The following is a 20,057-nucleotide window of genomic DNA, read 5'->3' as shown; positions in this document are numbered from 1 at the left end:
GCTCCACTACCTGGAAATGGGTGGCTTGTTGTCCCACCCACCCATACCCATACTCAATCTTAGTTCCAGCGTACCTATAGTTGTATAGCATGTTTAGATTGGACTTTTTTTTTTGAGTCGAGAGTCTCTCCTAGCCAGGCAGTGGTGGCACACACCTTTAATCCCAGCACTTGGGAGGCAGAGAGGCAGGCGGATTGCTGAGTTCGAGGCCAGCCTGGTCTACAAAGTGAGTTCCAGGACAGCCAGGGCTACACAGAGAAACCCTGTCTCGAGAAAAAAAAAAAAAAAAAGAAAAAAGAAAAATAAAGAAAGAAGAAAGAGTCTCTCCTAGACTGGCCCCGATATTCCTGCCTCAGTCTCCTGAGTGCTGTGATTATAGGTGTGTGCCACATTGGCCAGCTGAACTGAATTCTTAGTCTCATCCACTGATTTGCTCATTATCCCTTGTTTAGGAAAAGGAAAATTTCTTTACAGACTCTGGAGATCAGGCCGTGTATCTGACCTTTCAGAGATGACTCACAGTCTGTGCTGGTCCCCTTAGGATGGATAAATGAGGGATGATAAAAGTTTAATATCTGCCTTCTATATTTTAGGAGAAAACGCAAGTAAAGTTGGCAGTGCCTTCTGTACCCATTTGACAGTTTGGAGCTTCACAGAGCAACTGACTACTGAGGGTTACTAGGGCATAGATTCTATGCTTTACCATGTCTTCTCCTTACAGTGTGGAGAAGAAGGGAGTCACAGGACTGGGCAGGGCTACATGACCTTGGGAAGCTGTTCTTCCTGAGCTTCCATGTCCACTAGTCACCAAGGAGGTATGTGAGACAAGCATGCTCAGTGTCTGTATGCTTGGGCACAGTCAATGCTGGGGACCACTGTGACCTCAGGATTCCAGGCAAATGCTGCCATTGCTGTTTGTATTAGGGAGGTAAATTTTGGTAGTGAATGCAACATTTGGGGGCTTGAGAGGATAATCTGTGGAGAAGTGGATGGTCAGGAAAAAAGCACCTCCTTGGTAAGGACTGTCATTATTCTTCACCCACAGGTCCTGTGGAACACTGAACAGAAAGATCCCTCTGTAAGTCAGTCAGTGCCTTCTGGATCTGCTTCAAGGTCATGTGCCTGCAACTTGAGACTGGCTGACCCCTCAGGTGTGCCTCTTGGGTATATTTTTTTATTCTGGCTATTGTTGTGGCCTGTAGGCATTACAGCTGGGTAGAATTTGATTGCTTTTCTCTCTTGGCAGTTTGCATAGAGCCTTCTGATACTATGAAAACAGTCCTCCAGGAAGAGGCTTCCAGGCCAGTCCCAGCCCAGGTCCTCTGTCTGACTTGCATTGTGCCTTCAGCAATAGGGTCTTACCTTCAAGTTTTGAAAAGCAACAAATGACAACAACAGCCTTTATTGCTTGGGAAGTTTTTTCCCTGCCCCCTGGCCAACAACTGGAAGAAAGGTTTCCTGTAACCCCCCCCCCCCCAGCCTGAAACCTGGCTGATCAGGTTTCACTGTCACGCCCACTTCTACTGCCTGCCGCCTAGCTGTTCGGAGCTATCACGAGGTCACTTGAAACTTAACTCCAGGATGATTTGGCAGGAATTGGCCCCCTTCCCCTGCTTCATAACCCAGTGTCGGAAATAGTAAAATCGAACCTTGATCAGACTGATTGTCTTGGTTCCGTCTCTCTCTTGCGCTGCCTAGTCCCTCCTCTTCTCTTACAGGTTTCCAAGATGCCTTTCCAGACTAGAGCCCAGACATGTGAGCCGCTGGCCAGACGCAACAGTTTCCCATGTCTAGAACTAGGATCTTTGTTGAATAGTCTGTTCTTCCCAGGGGAACAGTATAATCCTCCTGTTTGTTTCAGACATCCTGAGCATTACTTATTTATCTGTCCACCTCCCCTTACATTATCCTCCTTCTCCTCTAAGTTAAAGTCCCTCCTACTCCCTCAGTTTTCCTCCTCAGTAGCTGTGTCTCACCATTTCTCCCTCATGAGCTTCCTCTCCTTCCGTCAGGACCATGACAACATTCTATTCTTCTGGAATTTTCACTTCCTTCAGGTTAGGAGGTCACATATGAAGATCTGAGCAAAGATCCACAAATAAGAGAGAGCACACAGCATTTGTGTTTCTGGGTGTAGATTAACTTACTCAATATAATATTTTCCAGTTCTACTCTCTTACCACCCCTCGCCTCCCATTGTCAAGGTTTTTTAAAATAAGCTGATTAGGATTCTATCATGTATGTGCCACATATTCAGTAACCACTCATCAGTAAAGGACATATAGTGTGGGAAGCCACATGTGCCGTTGCAGGGTGGCGCTGGCTACCGCTGGCCACCATGCATACATAGGCAGTAAAGTTTTTTTTGCCAAGATGAGGTTTTGAGAATTAACCAATCAGATGAGAGACAAGTTAACCAATCAGATGAGAGAGAAGTTAACCAATCAGATGTGAGACATGCAAATAAGGTGGTAAGCATAACCAATCCGGATGTGAGACACGCCTCTCCTAGGCCTATATAAGCAGCACCAGTTCTGGGCTTGGGGTCTCTTCGCCTCTGCAAGGAAGCTCTCCCAATAAACGTGTGCAGAAGGATCCTGTTGCAGCATCGTTCTTGCTGGCGAGCCAGGGTGCGCGCAAGAATATAGTTTGATTCCATTTTCTACATGTTTTGATGAGAGCACCAATGAACATGGCTGAGTATCTCCGTGATAGGATATTGAGTCCTTTGCGTATATTCTATAGACTGGTTAGGTGGGTCATTTGTTAGATTTATTTTTAGCCTTTTGTTTTGTTTAGTTGAGTTAATTTATTCATCTATTTACTTTACATCCTGACCACAATTTCCAATTTTAATCTTCCCCACACCATACACTCCTTCTCTCATTCTCTTCAGAAAAGGAGAGGCCTCCCACTGATATATACTGACCTTGGCATATCAAGTTGCAGCAAGGCTAGAGACATCTTCTACTGAGGCTAAATGAGGCAGTCCAAGTAGGAGAAAGTGTTACAAAGGCAGGCAACAGAGTCAGAGACAGGACCTGCTTCCCCCCCCACCCCCACTTTTTTTTATTAGATATTTTCTTTATTTACATTTCAAATGTTATCCGCTTTTCTAGTTTCCCCTCCAAATATCCCCTATCCCCTCCCCACTACCCGTGCTCCCCAACCCACCCACTCCTGCTTGCTTCCTGGCCTTGGAATTCCCCTAGGCTGGGGCATAGAACCTTCACAGGACCAAGGGCCTTTCCTCCCACTGATGACTGACTAGGCCATCCTCTGCTACATATGAAGCTGGAGCCATGAGTCCCACCATGTGTTTTCTTTGATTGGTGGTTCAGTCCCAGGGAGCTCTGGGGGTACTGGTTAGTTCATATTGTTGTTCCTCCTATGGGGCTGCAAACCCCTTCAGCTCCTTGGGTACTTTCTCTAGCTCCTTCATTGGTGACCCTGTGCTTTGTTCAATGGATGGCTAGGAGCATCCAGTTCTGCATTTGTCAGAAACTGGCAGAGCCTCTCAGGAGACAGCTTTATCAGGCTCCTGTCAGCAAGCTCTTGTTGGCATCCACAATAGTGTCTGGTTTTGGTAGTTGTTTATGGGATGGATCACCAGGTGGGGCAGTCTCTGGATGGTCCTTCCTTCAGTCTCTGCTTCACACTTTGTCTTTGTAACTCCTTCCACGGGCATTTTGTTCCCCCTTCTAAGAAGGATAGAAATACCCACACTTTTGTATTCCTTCTTCTTGAGTTTCATGTGCTTTGTGTATCTTGAGTATTCTGAGCTTCTGAGCTAATATCGACTTATCAGTGAGTGCATATCATGTGAGTTCTTTTGTGATTGGGTTATCTCACTCAGGATGATACCCTCCAGATACATCCATTTGTCTAAGAATTTCATGAATTCATTGTTCTTAATAGCTGAGTAGTACTCCATTGTGCAAATGTACCACATTTTCTGTATCCATTCCTTTGTTGAGGGACATCTGGGTTCCTTCCAGCTTCTGGTGATTATAAATAATAATAGCTGCTATGAACATAGTGGAGCATGTGTCCTTATTACAAGTTGGAGCATCTTTTGGGTATATGCGCAGGACTGGAATTGCTGGATCGTCTGGTAGTACTATGTCCAATTTTCTGAGGAACTGATTTCCAGAGTGGTTGTTCCAGCTTGCAATCCCACCAGCAACGGAGGAGTGTTCCTCTTTCTCCACATCCTAACCAGCATCTGCTGTCACCTGAGTTTTTGATCTTAGTCATTCTGACTGGTGTGAGATGGAATCTCATGGTTGTTTTGATTTGCATTTCCCTGATGATTAAGAATGTTGAACACTTCTTTAGGTGCTTCTCAGCCATTTGGTATTCCTCAGTTGAGAATTCTTTGATTAGCTCTGTACCCCATTTTTGATAGAGTTATTTGCTTTTCTGGAGTCTAACTTCTTGAGTTCTTTGTATATATTGGATATTATCCCCCGATTGGATGTAAGATTGGTAAAGATCTTTTCCCAATTTGTTGGTTGCCTTTTGTCTTATTGACAGTGTCTTTTGCCTTACAGAAGGTTTGCAATTTTATCAGGTCCCATTTGTTGATTCTTGATCTTAGAGCACAAGCCATTGCTTTTTTGTTCAGGAATTTTTGCCCTGTGCCCATATGATTGAGGCTCTTCCCACTTTCTCCTCTATAAGTTTCAGTGTCTCTGGTTTTACATGGAGTTCCTTGATCCACTTAGACTTGAGCTTTGTATAGGGAGATAAGAATGGATCAATTCACATTCTTCTACATGCTAACTGCCAGTTGCGCCAGCACCATTTGTTGAAAATGCTGTCTCTTTTCCACTGGATGGTTTTAGCTGCTTTGTCAAAGATCAAGTGACCATAGGTGTGGGTTCATTTCTGGGTCTTCAATTCTATTCCATTGATCTACCTGTCTGTCACTCTACCAGTACCATGCAGTTTTTATCACAATTGCTCTGTAGTATAGCTTGAGGTCGGGGATGGTGATTCCCCCAGAGGTTCTTTTATTGTTATTATTTGCTATCCTAGGGTTTTTGTTATTCCAGATGAATTTGCAAATTGCCATTTCTAACTTGGTGAAGAATTGAGTTGGAATTTTGATGGGGATTGCATTGAATCTGTAGATTGCTTTTGTCAAGACAGCCATTTTTACTATATTAATCCTGCCAATCCATGAGCATGGGAAGTATTTGCATCTTCTGAGATGTTCTTCGATTTCTGTCTTCAGAGACTTGAAGTTCTTATCATAGAAATCTTTCACTTGCTTAGTTAGAGTCACACCAAGTTATTTTATATTTTTTTGTGACTATTGTGAAGGGTGTCATCTCATTACATGCTGTGAAATCATTTGAGAAAATCCATAAACATAAACATAATAAAAGCAATATACAGCAAACCAGTAGCCATTATCATACTAAATGGAGAGAAACTTGAAGCAATCCCACTGAAATCAGGGACTAGACAAGGCTGCCTCTCTCTCCCTACCTATTCAATATAGAACTTGAAGTCCTAGCTAGAGCAATTAGACAACAAAAGGAGATCAAAGGGATACAATTTGGAAAGGAAGAAGTCAAAATATCACTATTTGCCGATGATATGATAGCAAACATAAGTGACTCTGAAAATTCCACCAGAGAACTCCTAAACATGAAAAACAACTTCAGTGATGTAACTGGATATAAAATTAACTCAAACAAATCAGTGACCTTTCTCTACACAAGGGATAAACAGGCTGAGAAATAAATTAGGGAAACAACACCCTTCAGAATAGTCAGAGCCTGCTTCTGCTGTTAGGAGTCCCACATGAACACCAAGTTGCACATCTGTTTCATATGGGCAGAGGTCTTAAGTCAGTCCCATGCATATTTCCTGGTTATCGGTTCAGTCTCTATAAGCTCCTATGGGCTCAATTTAGTTGATTCGGTGGGTTTTCTTGTGGGTGTTCTCAACCCCTTTGGCTCCTATAATCTTTCCTCCACCTCTTTCTCAGGATTCCCCAAGCTCTGCCTAATGTTTGGCTATTGGTATCTGCATCTGTTTCCATTAGTTGATAGGCAAGGCTTCTCTGTTAACTGTTATGCTCAGCTCTTGTCTACTAGGTAGGAGAATATCAATAAAAGTGTCAGGGTTGGGCTCCCTCTCATGGCATGGGTTTCAAGCTGGACCAGTCATTGGTGGGCCATGCCCTTATTTTCTACTCCAACTTTACTCCTGTATATCTTGTAAGTAGGACAAATTGTAAGTCAAAGGTTTTGTGGCTGGGTTGATATCCCAGTCCCTCCATTGGAAGTCTTGTCAGGTTACATGAGATGGCAAGTTCAGGCACTATATCCGCCATTGCTAGAAGTCTTAGCTAGGGATACCTGGGAATTTCCATTGCCCTAGGTTTCTACATCATTCCAGAGATAGTCACCCATTGCATTGACTTTCTCAATACCCTCTCCCTCTTCCTCCCCTGTTGGGAGCTATTAAGACAACACTATTGTCCTGATCTCTGAATTGCCCTCTTCCCCCGAGAAGAAAAGGGGGTCAAAAGTGGGCCATCAACGCACCACTCTGAGAATAACCACAGATTGTTCCAGTCCTAAGTCAGCACCAGATGTCCTGACCACAAGATGTACCCTGATACCACCAAGTTCCTGCTTTCCCAGGTAGTCACCAAAAGAAAAATTTCTGCTGCCCCATCCCTCCCACTGAGAAGTACTTCCTCCTTTGCTTGTGCATTTCTGCTGCCCCATTCCTCCTGCTGAGAAGTACTTCCCCTTTTGCTTGTGCATTTAAACCTTGAGCCTTGCTGAATACAGTGAGACCTTGATGATAAACAGACTGCTTCCGTGTGTTGTTCATTGCACTTGGTTCTCGTCTCTCCCTCCCCCCATTTGGTTCCTAGGAGAAGGTCCCCTCGAGACCCTCAAATAACTGGACCTGCTGGATGGGTCAAGTGGTGCCAGACGTGGGGCACGAGGTTCGGCCACCCTCCAGATTCAACAGATTCAAGAGGTACCACACAGACAGTGAGACAGTTCCCCACCACTTCGCTCGAGTGTCTCAGAAGTTGAGAGGTAAGCCTGGGCAGTCAGTTGTTGTCCCATTTACCATGGGGAAGGTTCTGTCCAAAGAGGCAGTTTTTATTCAAGAGATGAAGGTGTCTCTTAAGGAGAGAGGGATAAGAGTTAAGAAAAAGGATTTAATAAAATTTTTTTGTTTTGTGGACGAGAGATGTCCATGGCTGATATTGAATGGTCCTGAAATACACCCTTTAACTTGGAATAAAGTAGGCAAAGAAATCAATAGTTTAATAAAACAAGGAGAAGATGTCCCTGAGTCCTTTTTTAGCTATTGGGGAATCGTCAGAGACCTCCTTAAACAGGCAGAAGGGGGTGCGGAGAAGGTGCCCGCCTCTTAGTCCTTACTGAAGATATTTTAGAAAACTCCCTTTCGCCATCCCGTAAAAGTGAAACCACCGATGCCTCTGGCATCTTGGCCATCATCGATAATTGACAACCCTATTCCTAAAGATTCCCTCCCTACTCCCCTCACTCCCCAGGCTAGGTCTGCCTCAGGAGAAAAGAGTGCTCTTCAGCCCTTAACAAAACCCAAGAGAATTTATCCGATTTTATATAAAGAATTGTCAAATGACCCTCTTGATCCCTCCTCTGAGGCAGAACTTGATGAAGAGGCTTTCAATGCTATGGTCCGGGACCCAGTGCCTACGTTTCCATGGATCCCTTTAAACACCAGCCCCTCCTTACTTGCCCCCCATTTCCCCTACTGCTCATCCCATATCGCTGGCTTCTCTGTCCATTCAGCAATTACTTCAAATTAAGAGAGAGCTTCAGGGGCTGGTGAGATGGCTCAGTGGGTAAGAGCACCCGACTGCTCTTCCGAAGGTCCAGAGTTCAAATCCCAGCAACCACATGGTGGCTCACAACCATCCGTAACGAGATCTGGCGCCCTCTTCTGGGGTGTCTGAAGACAGCTACAGTGTACTTACATATAATAAATAAATCTTTAAAAAAAAAAAAAAGAGAGAGCTTCAGACTCAGATTACCAATCTTAAAGATGTTCTAAGACTTCAAAAGGAGCTATAAGACCTCAGTCTAGAGACTCAAAGTCTACAAAGAGCCCTCATGGGGAACCTTCAAGGTTCCATCTCAAAAAATCCTCAAACTGGCTGCAAAGGTCCCTCTCAGAAACAAGGGAATACCTGAGATATAAGATACAATTTGCAAAACACATGAAACTGAAGAAGAACGAAGACCAAAGTGTGGACACTTTGCCCCTTCTTAGAATTGGGAACAATCACCCATGGAAGGTGTTACAGAGACAAAGTTTGGAGCTGAGACAAAAGGATGGACCATCTAAAGACTGCCATATCCAGGGATCCAACCCATAATCAGCCTCCAAACGATGACACCATTGCATACACTAGCAAGCGTTTGCTGAAAGGACCCTGATATAGCTGTCTCTTGTGAGACTAGGCCGGGGCCTAGCAAACACAGAAGTGGATGCTCACAGTCAGCTATTGTATGGATCACAGGGCCCCCAATGGAGGAGCTAGAGAAAGTATCCAAGGAGCTAAAGAGATCTGCAACCCTGTAGGTGCAACAACATTATGAACTAACTAGTACCCCAGAGCTCTTGACTCTAGCTGCATATGAATCAAAAGATGGCCTAGTTGGCCATCACTGGAAATTGACGCCCATTGGACATGCAAACTTTATATGCCCCAGTACAGGGGAACACCAGGGCCAAAAAGTGGGAATGGGTGGGTAGGGGAGTCGGGGGGAGAGTGTGGGGGACTTTTGGGATAGCATTGGAAATGTAATTGAGGAAAATACGTAATAAAAAAAATATTAAAAAAAAAAAAAGAAACAGGGGAATAAAAAATTGGCTTTTCCTGTCCTCACTCGAGCTCAAGCCTGTCAGGCTGCTCCAGGTCATGAGGACCCCTCCACTGGCTCCTCTGATAAAGATCAGGGGGGACCAGAGAGTAATGAGGAGGAGGATTAAGGAAACTCTGATTCCGATGAGGGTGGCATGTCCCCCAATGAAGGGTTGGACACCAACAGCCAACCAGTCTACAAAAAGCTAAAACTGAGACATGTAAAAGATCTTCATTCAGCAGTCAAAAATTATGGGGTTAATGCCCCGTTCACAGTACCTATATTAGAAGGTTTAGCAGGAAAAGGCTACTTGATACCCAATGAATGGAATAAAGGTGTTTCAGTCTGTCCTCACTAGAGGCCAATATTTAACTTGGAAGTCAGAGTTTGTGGACAGAGGAGAAAATTTGGCTGCAAATAATAGAAAAAATCCTACTAGTAAGACAGCCTCCTGGACTGCTGATAAAATCTGTGATAAAGGCAATTTCACTGCAGACATAAAACAATTAAGGCTCTCCCCTGGTGTCCTCGCCCAGACAGCACAGGCAGCCCTGGGAGCTTGGTGCTCTGTCCCTGCTGCAGGGGCGCTAACTACTCCCCTAACCAAGATTATGCTCAGTTCACTGCCAGATTGCAGGAAGCAGCTGAGAGAATTTTGGGACCTGAGGAAAGTGAGGGTCTGTTGGTCTGACAACTTGCTCTTGAAAATGCCAATTCGGCATGTAGGGCTGCCCTGAGAGGTAAAACCAAGAGTTTAGATATAAATGGTATGATCAAGCTTTGTAATGAGGTAGATGTGTTTTCTCAACAAGTTTCTAAGTCTATTAACCTGGCCATTGGGGCTGCTCTAACTCCAGCTCCAAGATTGGTGCTGAGCCCCATTGGCCCGAGTTAGAAGTAGACATTCGTGTCCTCGCATTGGGTGCAGATGCCTCCTGGGGCACCCCTGATTATTATATGCCTCAATTAACAGCAGTTAACACAGGCGATAAAAAGATTGATCCAGGTTGCAGCAGTGATATACATCGTGCTGCCCTGGCCTTACACACTGGAGGTATATGTATCTGTCTGGGAACTCATCGAGATAGATCTCTAAATTATAAATGTGGCTATGAAAATGATTTTTACTGCTCCTCTTGGGCCTGTAAATCCACTGGGGATACCTATTGGACCCCATCCTCCTCTTGGGATTATGTCACAGTTAAAGGACTTTACCCCAATTCCAAAGTCACCTCCCCTGGAAAACAACCCCTTAATAGCTATTGTTCCCCCAATTCTTCCTTTGTTTCTGCTGGATTATGTTGCAAAGCAAGCTCTGCAGGCAGTCAACTCCTCAAAGCTCATGTAGGAAATTGCAAATGCAGGAGGCCAGAGGAGTCTACCTAGGTTGTAGAACCTTTGTGAAAAGCACTAAAGGTTTGTTTAGCCTATTCAAGGCTGGGGAAAGGGAACGGCAATGCACTATTCATTCCTCTCAGCAACTTGTGGAACTTTATCCAAAATATACAACATATTCTAGCACAGAGCAAGTCTAATTGAACATAGGAATTCTGAGATAATACATTATATTCTTTTTGGGTGTAATGGAAAAAATCCTAGATGAGAACATCAATAACACTACAGGCAGTACATAAACACAGAGCTATTAAGCAACACAGCATGTGTAATCAATGATTGGATGATGAATGAATCCTAAAGAATTTTAAAAATTAAAACTGTGTAAAACAGACTAAAATGCAAACCACAACATACCAAAAATCTGTGAGATCTACTAAAGACAGCTCTAAAAGGAAATGCTATTAAAAGACATATTTTGAATGGAGAGTGCACACATAGGAATAATCTGACTAAAATAAATGGCACACCTAAGGTCTAATAAAAGCAAACTAAGCCGGGCGTGGTGGCGCACGCCTTTAATCCCAGCACTCGGGAGGCAGAGGCAGGCGGATTTCTGAGTTCGAGGCCAGCCTGGTCTACAAAGTGAGCTCCAGGATAGCCAGAGCTATAAAGAGAAACCCTGTCTCGAAAAACAAAAAAAAAAAACCCCAAAAAAACCCCCCCCAAAAAAGCAAACTAACAAACAAAAACAAACCCAGTATCAATAGGTGGGGAGAAATTATTAAGATTATAGAATAAGTTAATGAAATTAAAAAATCAACGAGAAGAGTTGATTCTTTGAAAAAATAAGCAAGATTTTCAAATTCTCAGACAAAATAACAGAAAGAGTGAAGACCTAAATGAATAAACTTAAAAGACAGATCAAAACAAATACCAATGAAATTCAGAAAATGTGATGCTGACTATCTTTGTCTCTGAGGTGCATTTCCTGTATGCATCAAAATGCTGGGCCCTGTTTACAAATCCAGTTTGTTAGTCTATGCCTTCTTATTGGGGAATTGAGTCCATTGAAGTTAAGAGATATTAAGGAATAGTGGTTGTTGCTTTCTGTTACTTTTGATGTTATGTTTGTGGGACTATATTCTTTTGGGTTTATTGAAAGAAGATTACTTTCTTCCTTTTTCTAGGGTGTCATTTCCCTCCTTGTGTTGGAGTTTTCCATCTATTATCCTCTGTAGGGCTGGGCTTATGGAAAGATAATGTGTGAATTTGGTTTTGTCATGACATATCTTGTTTTCTCCACCCATGGTAATTGAGAGTTTTGCTGGGTATCATAGCCTGGACTGGCATTTGTGTTATCTTAGGATCTGTATGACATCTGTTCAGGATCTTCTGGCTTTCATAGTCTCTGATGAGAAGTCTGGTGTAATTCTCATAGGTCTGCCTTTATATGTTACTTGGCCTTTTCCCTTACTGATTTTGATATTCTTTCTTTGTTTTGTGCATTTGATGTTTTGACTATTATGCGATGAGAGGAATTTCTTTTCTGGTCCAGGCTATTTGGAGTTCTCTAGGCTTCTTGTATGTTAATGGGCATCTCTCTCTTTAGGTTAGGAAAGTTTTCTTCTATAATTTTGTTGAAGATATTTACGGGTTCTTTAAGTTGGGAATCTTCACTCTCTTCTAAACCTATTATTCTTAGTTTTGGTCTTCTCATTCTGTCCTGGATTTTCTGGATGTTTTGGGTTATAATATTTTTGCTTTTTGCATTTTCTTTGACTGTTGTGTTAATGTTTACTATGGTATTTTCTTTCTATCTTTTTTTTCCCCAATTTTTTATTAGGTATTTTCTTCATTTACATGTCAAATGCTATCCCCAAAGTCCCCCATACCCTCCCCCCTCCTACCCACCCATTCCCACTTCCTGGTCCTGATGTTCCCCTGTACTGGGGCATATAAAGTTTGCATGACCAAGGGGCCTCTCTTCCCAATGATGGCCAACTAGGCCATCTTCTGCTACATGTGCAGCTAGAGACACAAGCTCTGGGGGGTACTGGTTAGTTCATATTGTTGTTCTACCTATAGGGTTGCTGACCCCTTTAGCTCCTTGGATACTTTCTCTAGATCCTCCATTGGGGACACTGTGTTCCACCCAATAGCTGACTGTGAGCATGCACTTCTGTGTTTGCCAGGCACCGGCATAGCCTCACAATAGATAGCTATATCAGGGTCCTTTCAGCAAAAAATGCTGGTGTATGTAATAATGTGTGCATTTGGTGGCTGATTATGGGATGGATCCCTGGGTGGGGCAGTCTCTGGGTGGTCCATCCTTTCATCTCAACTCCAAACTTTGTCTCTGTAACTCCTTCCATGGGTGTTTTGTTCCCAGTTCTAAGAAGGGGCCAAGTGTCTATGCTTTGGTCTTCGTTCTTCTTGAGTTTCATGTGATTTGCAAATTGTATCTTGGGTATTCTAAGTTTCTGGGCTAATATCCACTTATCAGTGAGTACATATCATGTGAGTTCTTTTGTGATTGGGTTACCTCACTCAGGATGATACCCTCCAGATCCATCCATTTGCCTACGAATTTCATAAATTCATTGTCTTTAAAAGCTGAGTAGTACTCCATTGTGTAAATGTACCACATTTTCTGTATCCATTCCTCTGTTGGGGACATCTGGTTCTTTCTAGCTTCTGGCGACTGGCCTTATAAATAAGGCTGCTTTGAACATAGTGGAGCATGTGTCCTTATTACCAGTTGGAACATCATCTGAATATATGCTCAGGAGAGGTATTGCTGGATCCTCCAGTAGTACTATGTCCAATTTTCTGAGGAACCACCAGACTGATTTCCAGAGTGGTTGTATAAGCTTGCAATCCCACCAAAAATGGAGGAGTGTTCCTCTTTCTTCACATCCTCGCCAGCATCTGCTGTCACCTGAATTTTTGATCTTAGCCATTCTGACTGGTGTGAGGTGGAATCTCAGGGTTGTTTTGATTTGCATTTCCCTGATGATTAAGGATGCTGAAAATTTTTTCAGATGCTTCTCAGCCATTCAGTATTCCTCAGATGAGAATTCTTTGTTTAGCTCTGAGCCCCATTTTTAATGGGGTTATTTGATTTTCTGGAGTCCACCTTCTTGATTCTTTATATATATATTGGATACTAGTCCCCTATCAGATTTAGGATAGGTAAAGATCCTTTCCCTATATGTTGGTGGCCTTTTTGTCTTATTGACGGTATCTTTTGCCTTGCAGAAGATTTGCAATTTTATGAGGTCCCATTTGTCGATTCTTGATCTTACAGCACAAGCCATTGCTGTTCTTTTTTTTTTTTTGATTTTTAATGTTTTTATTACATATTTTCCTCAATTACATTTCCAATGCTATCCCAAAAGTCCCCCATAGCGCCCCCCACTTCCCTATCCACCCATTCCCATTCTTTTGGCCCTGGCATTCCCCTATATTGGGGCATATAAAGTTTGCAAGTCCAATGGGCCTCTCTTTCCATTGATGGCCGACTAGGCCATCTTTCGATACATATGCAGCTAGAGACAAGAGCTCTGGGGTTCTGGTTAGTACATCATGTTGTTCCAACAATAGGGTTGCAGATCCCTTTAGCTCCTTGGGTACTTTCTCTAGCTTCTCCATTGGGAGCCCTGTGATACATCCAATAGCTGACTGTGAACATCCACTCCTGTGTTTGCTAGGCCCCGGAATCGTCTCACAAGAGACAGCTATATTTGGGTCCTTTCAGCAAAATCTTGCTAGTGTATGCAATGGTGTCAGCGTTTAGAAGCTGCTTATGGGATGGATCCCTGGATACGGCAGTCTCTAAATGGTCCATCCTTTCATCACAGCTACGAACTTTGTCTCTGTAACTCCTTCCCTGGGTGTTTTGTTCCCAATTCTAAGAAGGTGCACAGTGTCCACACTTTGGTCTTCATTCTTCTTGAGTTTCATGCGTTTATCAAATTGTATCTTATATCTTGGGTATCCAAAGTTTTTGGGCTAATATCCAGTTATCAGTGAATACATATTGTGTGAGTTCTTTTGTGATTGTGTTATTTCACTCAAGATGATGCCCTCCAGGTCCATCCATTTGGCTAGGAATTTCATAAATTCATTCTTTTTAATAGCTGAGTAGTACTCCATTGTGTAAATGTACCATAATTTCTGTATCCATTCCTCTGTTGAGGGACATCTGGGTTCTTTCCAGCTTCTGGCTATTATAAATAGGGCTGCTATGAACATAGTGGAGCATGTGTCCTTTTTACCGGTTGGGACATCTTCTGGATATATGCCCAGGAGAGGTATTGCTGGATCCTCCGGTAGTACTATGTCCAATTTTCTGAGGAACCGCCAGACTGATTTTCAGAGTGGTTGTACAAGCTTGCAATCCCACCAACAATGAAGGAGTGTTCCTCTTTCTCCACATCCTCGCCAGCATCTGCTGTCACCTGAATTTTTGATCTTAGCCATTCTGACTGGTGTGAGGTGGAATCTCAGGGTTGTTTTGATTTGCATTTCCCTGATGATTAAGGATGTTGAACATTTTTTCAGGTGTTTCTCTGCCATTCGGTATTCCTCAGGTGAGAATTCTTTGTTCAGTTCTGAGCCCCATTTTTTAGTGGGGTTATTTGACTTTCTGGAGTCCACCTTCTTGAGTTCTTTATATATATTGGATATTAGTCCCTTATCTGATTTAGGATAGGTGAAGATCCTTTCCCAATCTGTTGGTGATTTTTTTGTCTTATTGATGGTGTCTTTAGCCTTGCAGAAGCTTTGTAGTTTCATGAGGTCCCACTTGTCAATTCTCGATCTTACAGCACAAGCCATTACTGTTCTATTCAGGAATTTTTCCCCTGTGCCCATATCTTCAAGGCTTTTCCCCACTTTCTCCTCTATAAGTTTCATTGTCTCTGGTTTTATGTGAAGTTCCTTGATCCACTTAGACTTGATCTTAGTACAAGGAGATAGGAATGGATCAATTCGCATTCTTCTACATGTTAACAACCAGTTGTGCCAGCACCATTTGTTGAAAATGCTGTCTTTCTTCCACTGGATGTTTTTAGCTCCCTTGTCGAAGATCAAGTGACCATAGGTGTGTGGGTTCATTTCTGGGTCTTCAATTCTATTCCATTGGTCTATTTGTCTGTCACTATACCAGTACCATGCAGTTTTTATCACAATTGCTCTGTAGTAGAGCTTTAGGTCCGGCATGGTGATTCCACCAGAGGTTCTTTTATCCTTGAGAAGAGTTTTTGCTATCCTAGGTTTTTTGTTATTCCAGATGAATTTGCAGATTGCACTTTCTAATTCGTTGAAGAATTGAGTTGGAATTTTGATGGGGATTGCATTGAATCTGTAGATTGCTTTTGGCAAGATAGCCATTTTTACAATGTTGATCCTGCCAATCCATGAGCATGGGAGATCTTTCCATCTTCTGAGATCTTCTATAATTTCTTTCTTCAGAGACTTGAAGTTTTTATTATACAGATCTTTCACTTCCTTAGTTAGAGTCACGCCAAGATATTTTATATTATTTGTGACTATTGAGAAGGGTGTTGTTTCCCTAATTTCTTTCTCTAGCCTGTTTATTCTTTGTGTAGAGAAAGGCCATTGATTTGTTTGAGTTAATTTTATATCCAGCTACTTCACCGAAGCTGTTTATCAGGCTTAGGAGTTCTCTGGTGGAATTTTTAGGGTCACTTATATATACTATCCTATCATCTGCAAAAATTGATATTTTGACTTCATCTTTTCCAATTTGTATCCCTTTGATCTCCTTTTGTTGTCGAATTGCTCTGGCTAGGACTTCAAGTACAATGTTGAATAGGTATGGAGAAAGTGGACAGCCTTGTCTAGTCCCTGATTTTAGAGGGATTGCTTCAAGCTTCTCACCATTTACTTTGATGTTGGCTACTGGTTTGCTGTAGATTGCTTTTATCATGTTTAGGTATGGGCCTTGAATTCCTGATCTTCCCAAGACTTTTATCATGAATGGGTGTTGGATCTTGTCAAATGCTTTTTCCTCATCTAACGAGATGACCATGTGGTTTTTGTCTTTGAGTTTGTTTATATACTGGATTACGTTGATGGATTTCCGTATATTGAACCATCCCTGCATCCCTGGGATGAAACCTACTTGGTCAGGATGGATGATTGTTTTGATGTGTTCTTGGATTCGGTTAGCAAGAACTTTATTGAGGGTTTTTGCATCAATATTCATAAGGGATATTGGTCTGAAGTTTTCTATCTTTGTTGGGTCTTTTTGTGGTTTAGGTATCAGAGTAATTGTGGCTTCATAGAATGAGTTGGGTAGAGTACCTTCTGTTTCTATTTTGTGGAATAGTTTGTGAAGAACTGGGATTAGATCTTCTTTGAAGGTCTGATAGAACTCTGCACTAAACCCATCTGGTCCTGGGCTTTTTTTAGTTGGGAGACTATTAATGACTGCTTCTATTTCTTTGGGGGATATAGGGCTGTTTAGATCATTAACCTGATCTTGATTCAACTTTGGTACCTGGTATCTGTCTAGGAACTTGTCCATTTCATCCAGGTTCTCCAGTTTTGTTGAGTATAGCCTTTGGTAGAAGGATCTGATGGTGTTTTGGATGTCTTCAGGATCTGTTGTTATGTCTCCTTTTTCATTTCTGATTTTGTTAATTAGGATGCTTTCCCTGTGCCCTCTAGTGAGTCTGGCTAAGGGTTTATCTATCTTGTTGATTTTCTCAAAGAACCAGCTCCTTGATTGGTTGATTCTTTGAATAGTTTTTCTTGTTTCCACTTGGTTGATTTCGCCCCTGAGTTTGATTATTTCCTGCCGTCTACTCCTCTTGGGTGAATTTGCTTCCTTTTGTTCTAGTGCTTTTAGGTGTGTTGTCAAGCTGCTAATGTGTGCTCTCTCTAGTTTCCTTTTGGAGGCACTCATAGCTATGAGTTTTCCTCTTAGAAATGCTTTCATTGCGTCCCATAAGTTTGGGTATGTTGTGGCTTCATTTTCATTGAACTCTAAAAAGTCCTTAATTTCTTTCTTTATTCCTTCCTTGAGCAAGGTATCATTGAGAAGAGTGTTGTTCAGTTTCCACGTGAAGGTTGGCTTTCTATTATTTATTTTGTTATTGAAGATCAGCCTTAGTCCATGGTGATCTGATAGGATGCATGGGACAATTTCAATATTTTTGTATCTGTTGAGGCCTGTTTTGTGACCAATTATGTGGTCAATTTTGGAGAAGGTACCATGAGGTGCTGAGAAGAAGGTATATCCTTTTGTTTTAGGATAGAATGTTCTGTAGATATCTGCCAGATCCATTTGATTCATAATTTCTCTTAGTTTCTCTGTGTCCCTGTTTAGTTTCTGTTTCCATGATCTGTCCATTGGTGAAAGTGGTGTGTTGAAGTCTCCCACTATTATTGTATGAGGTGCAATGTGTGCTTTGAGATTTACTAAAGTTTCTTTAATGAATGTGGCTGCCTTTGTATTTGGAGCATAGATATTCAGGATTGATAGTTCCTCTTGGAGGATTTTACCTTTGATGAGTATGAAGTGTCCCTCCCTGTCTTTTTTAATGACTTTGGGTTGGAAGTCAATCTTATCAGATATTAGAATGGCTACTCCAGCTTGTTTCTTCATGCCATTTGCTTGGAAAATTGTTTTCCAGCCTTTCATTCTGAGGTAGTGTCTATCCTTTTCTCTGAGATGAGTTTCCTGTAAGCAGCAAAATGTTGGGTCTTGTTTGTGTAGCCAGTTTGTTAGTCTATGTCTTTTTATCGGGGAGTTGAGTCCATTGATATTAAGAGATATTAAGGAAAAGTAATTGTTGTTTCCTGTTATTTTTGTTGTTAAAGTTGGCATTTTGTTCTTGTGGCTGTCTTCTTTTAGGTTTGTTGAGGGATTACCTTCTTGTTGTTTCTAGGGCGTGGTTCCTGTCCTTGTATTGGTTTTTTTCTGTTATTATCCTTTGAAGGGCTGGATTCGTGGAGAGATAATGTGTGAATTTGGTTTTGTCGTGGAATACTTTGGTTTCTCCATCTATGTTAATTGAGAGTTTGGCTGGGTATAGTAGCCTGGGCTGGAATTTGTGTTCTTTTAGTGTCTGTATAACATCCGTCCAGGATCTTCTGGCTTTCATAGTCTCTGGTGAAAAATCTGGTGTAATTCTGATAGGCTTGCCTTTATATGTTACTTGGCCTTTTTCTCTTACTGCTTTTAGTATTCTATCTTTATTTAGTGCATTTGTTGTTCTGATTATTATGTGTCGGGAGGTATTTCTTTTCTGGTCCAGTCTATTTGGAGTTCTGTAGGCTTCTTGTATGTTCATGGGCATCTCTTTCTTTAGATTTGGGAAGTTTTCTTCTATAATTTTGTTGAAGATGTTTGCTGGTTTTTTGAGTTGAAAATCTTCATTCTCATCCACTCCTATTATCCGTAGGTTTGGTCTTCTCATTGTGTCCTGTATTTCTTGGATGTTTTGATTTAGGATCTTTTTGCATTTTACATTTTCCTTGATTGTTGTGCCGATGTTCTCTATGGAATCTTCTGCACCTGAGATTCTCTCTTCCATCTCTTGTATTCTGTTGCTGATGCTGGTATCTATGGTTCCAGATTTCTTTCCTAGGTTTTCTATCTCCAGTGTTGCCTCATTTTGGGTTTTCTTTATTGTGTCTACTTCCCTTTTTAGGTCTAGTATGGTTTTGTTCATTTCCATCATCTGTTTGGATGTGTTTTCCTGTTTTTCTGTAAGGACTTCTACCTGTTTGATTATGTTATCCTGTTTTTCTTTAAGGATTTGTAACTCTTTAGCAGTGTTCTCCTGCAATTCTTTAAGGGATTTTTGTGCTTCCTCTTTAGTGTCTTCTGCCTGTTTAGCAGTGTTCTCCTGTATTTCTTTAAGTGTGTTATTAAAGTCCTTCTTGAAGTCCTCTACCATCATCAGGAGATATGCTTTTTGATCCGTGTCTAGCTTTTCCGGTGTGTTGGAGTGCCCTGGACTGGGCGAAGTGGGAGTGCTGGGTTCTGATGATGGTGAGTGGTCTTGGTTTCTGTTAGTAAGATTATTACGTTTACCTTTCGCCATCTGGTAATCTCTGGGGTTAGTTGTTATCGTTGTCACTGTTTAAAGATTGGAGCAGAAGCTGTGTTCCACTCACCAGCAGTCCCAAAATCCTGCGGCGGGGGTCGTGGGTAGCTGGCGGGTGTCAGGGAACCCTGCGCTCCAGCTACCCCGGCGCTGATCCGGCCGGATGAGGCCTGTGGCCCTACTCAGGCCGGTTTCTGCTTCCCTAACTAATGCAGTCTCAGGTCCCGCGCGCAATTGGATTGGAGCAGAAGCTGTGCTCCACTCACCAGAAGTCTTAAGATCCTGTGGCAGGTGTTGTGGGTAGCTGGCAAGTGTCAGCTGACCCTGCGCCCCAGCTGCCCCGGTGCTTTTCTGACCGGATGAGGCTTGTGGCCCTATGTAGGCCGGATTTCTCTCTCCCCAACCAGAGCAGTCTCAGGTCCCGCGTGATTGGACTGGAGCCGCCATTGCTGTTCTATTCAGGAATTTTTCCCTTGTGTCCATATCTCCGAGGCTTTCCCCCACTTTCTCCTCTATAAGTTTCACTGTCTCTGGTTTTATATGGCGTTCCTTGATCCACTTAGATTTGACCTTAGAACAAGGAGATAGGAATGGATCAATTCACATTCTTCTACATGATAATTGCCAGTGGTGCCAGCACCATTTGTTGAAAATGCTGTCTTTTTTTTCACTGGATGGTTTTAGCTCCCTTGTCAAAGATCAAGTGACTATAGGTGTGTGGGTTCATTTCTGGGTCTTC

This window comes from Mus caroli, unplaced genomic scaffold (assembly GCF_978045245.1).
Source record: "Mus caroli unplaced genomic scaffold, Mus_caroli_1 scaffold_8, whole genome shotgun sequence".
Classification (NCBI taxonomy): domain Eukaryota; kingdom Metazoa; phylum Chordata; class Mammalia; order Rodentia; family Muridae; genus Mus; species Mus caroli.
The sequence above is the reverse complement of the archived record's forward strand: the minus strand, read 5'-3'. Positions refer to the sequence as shown.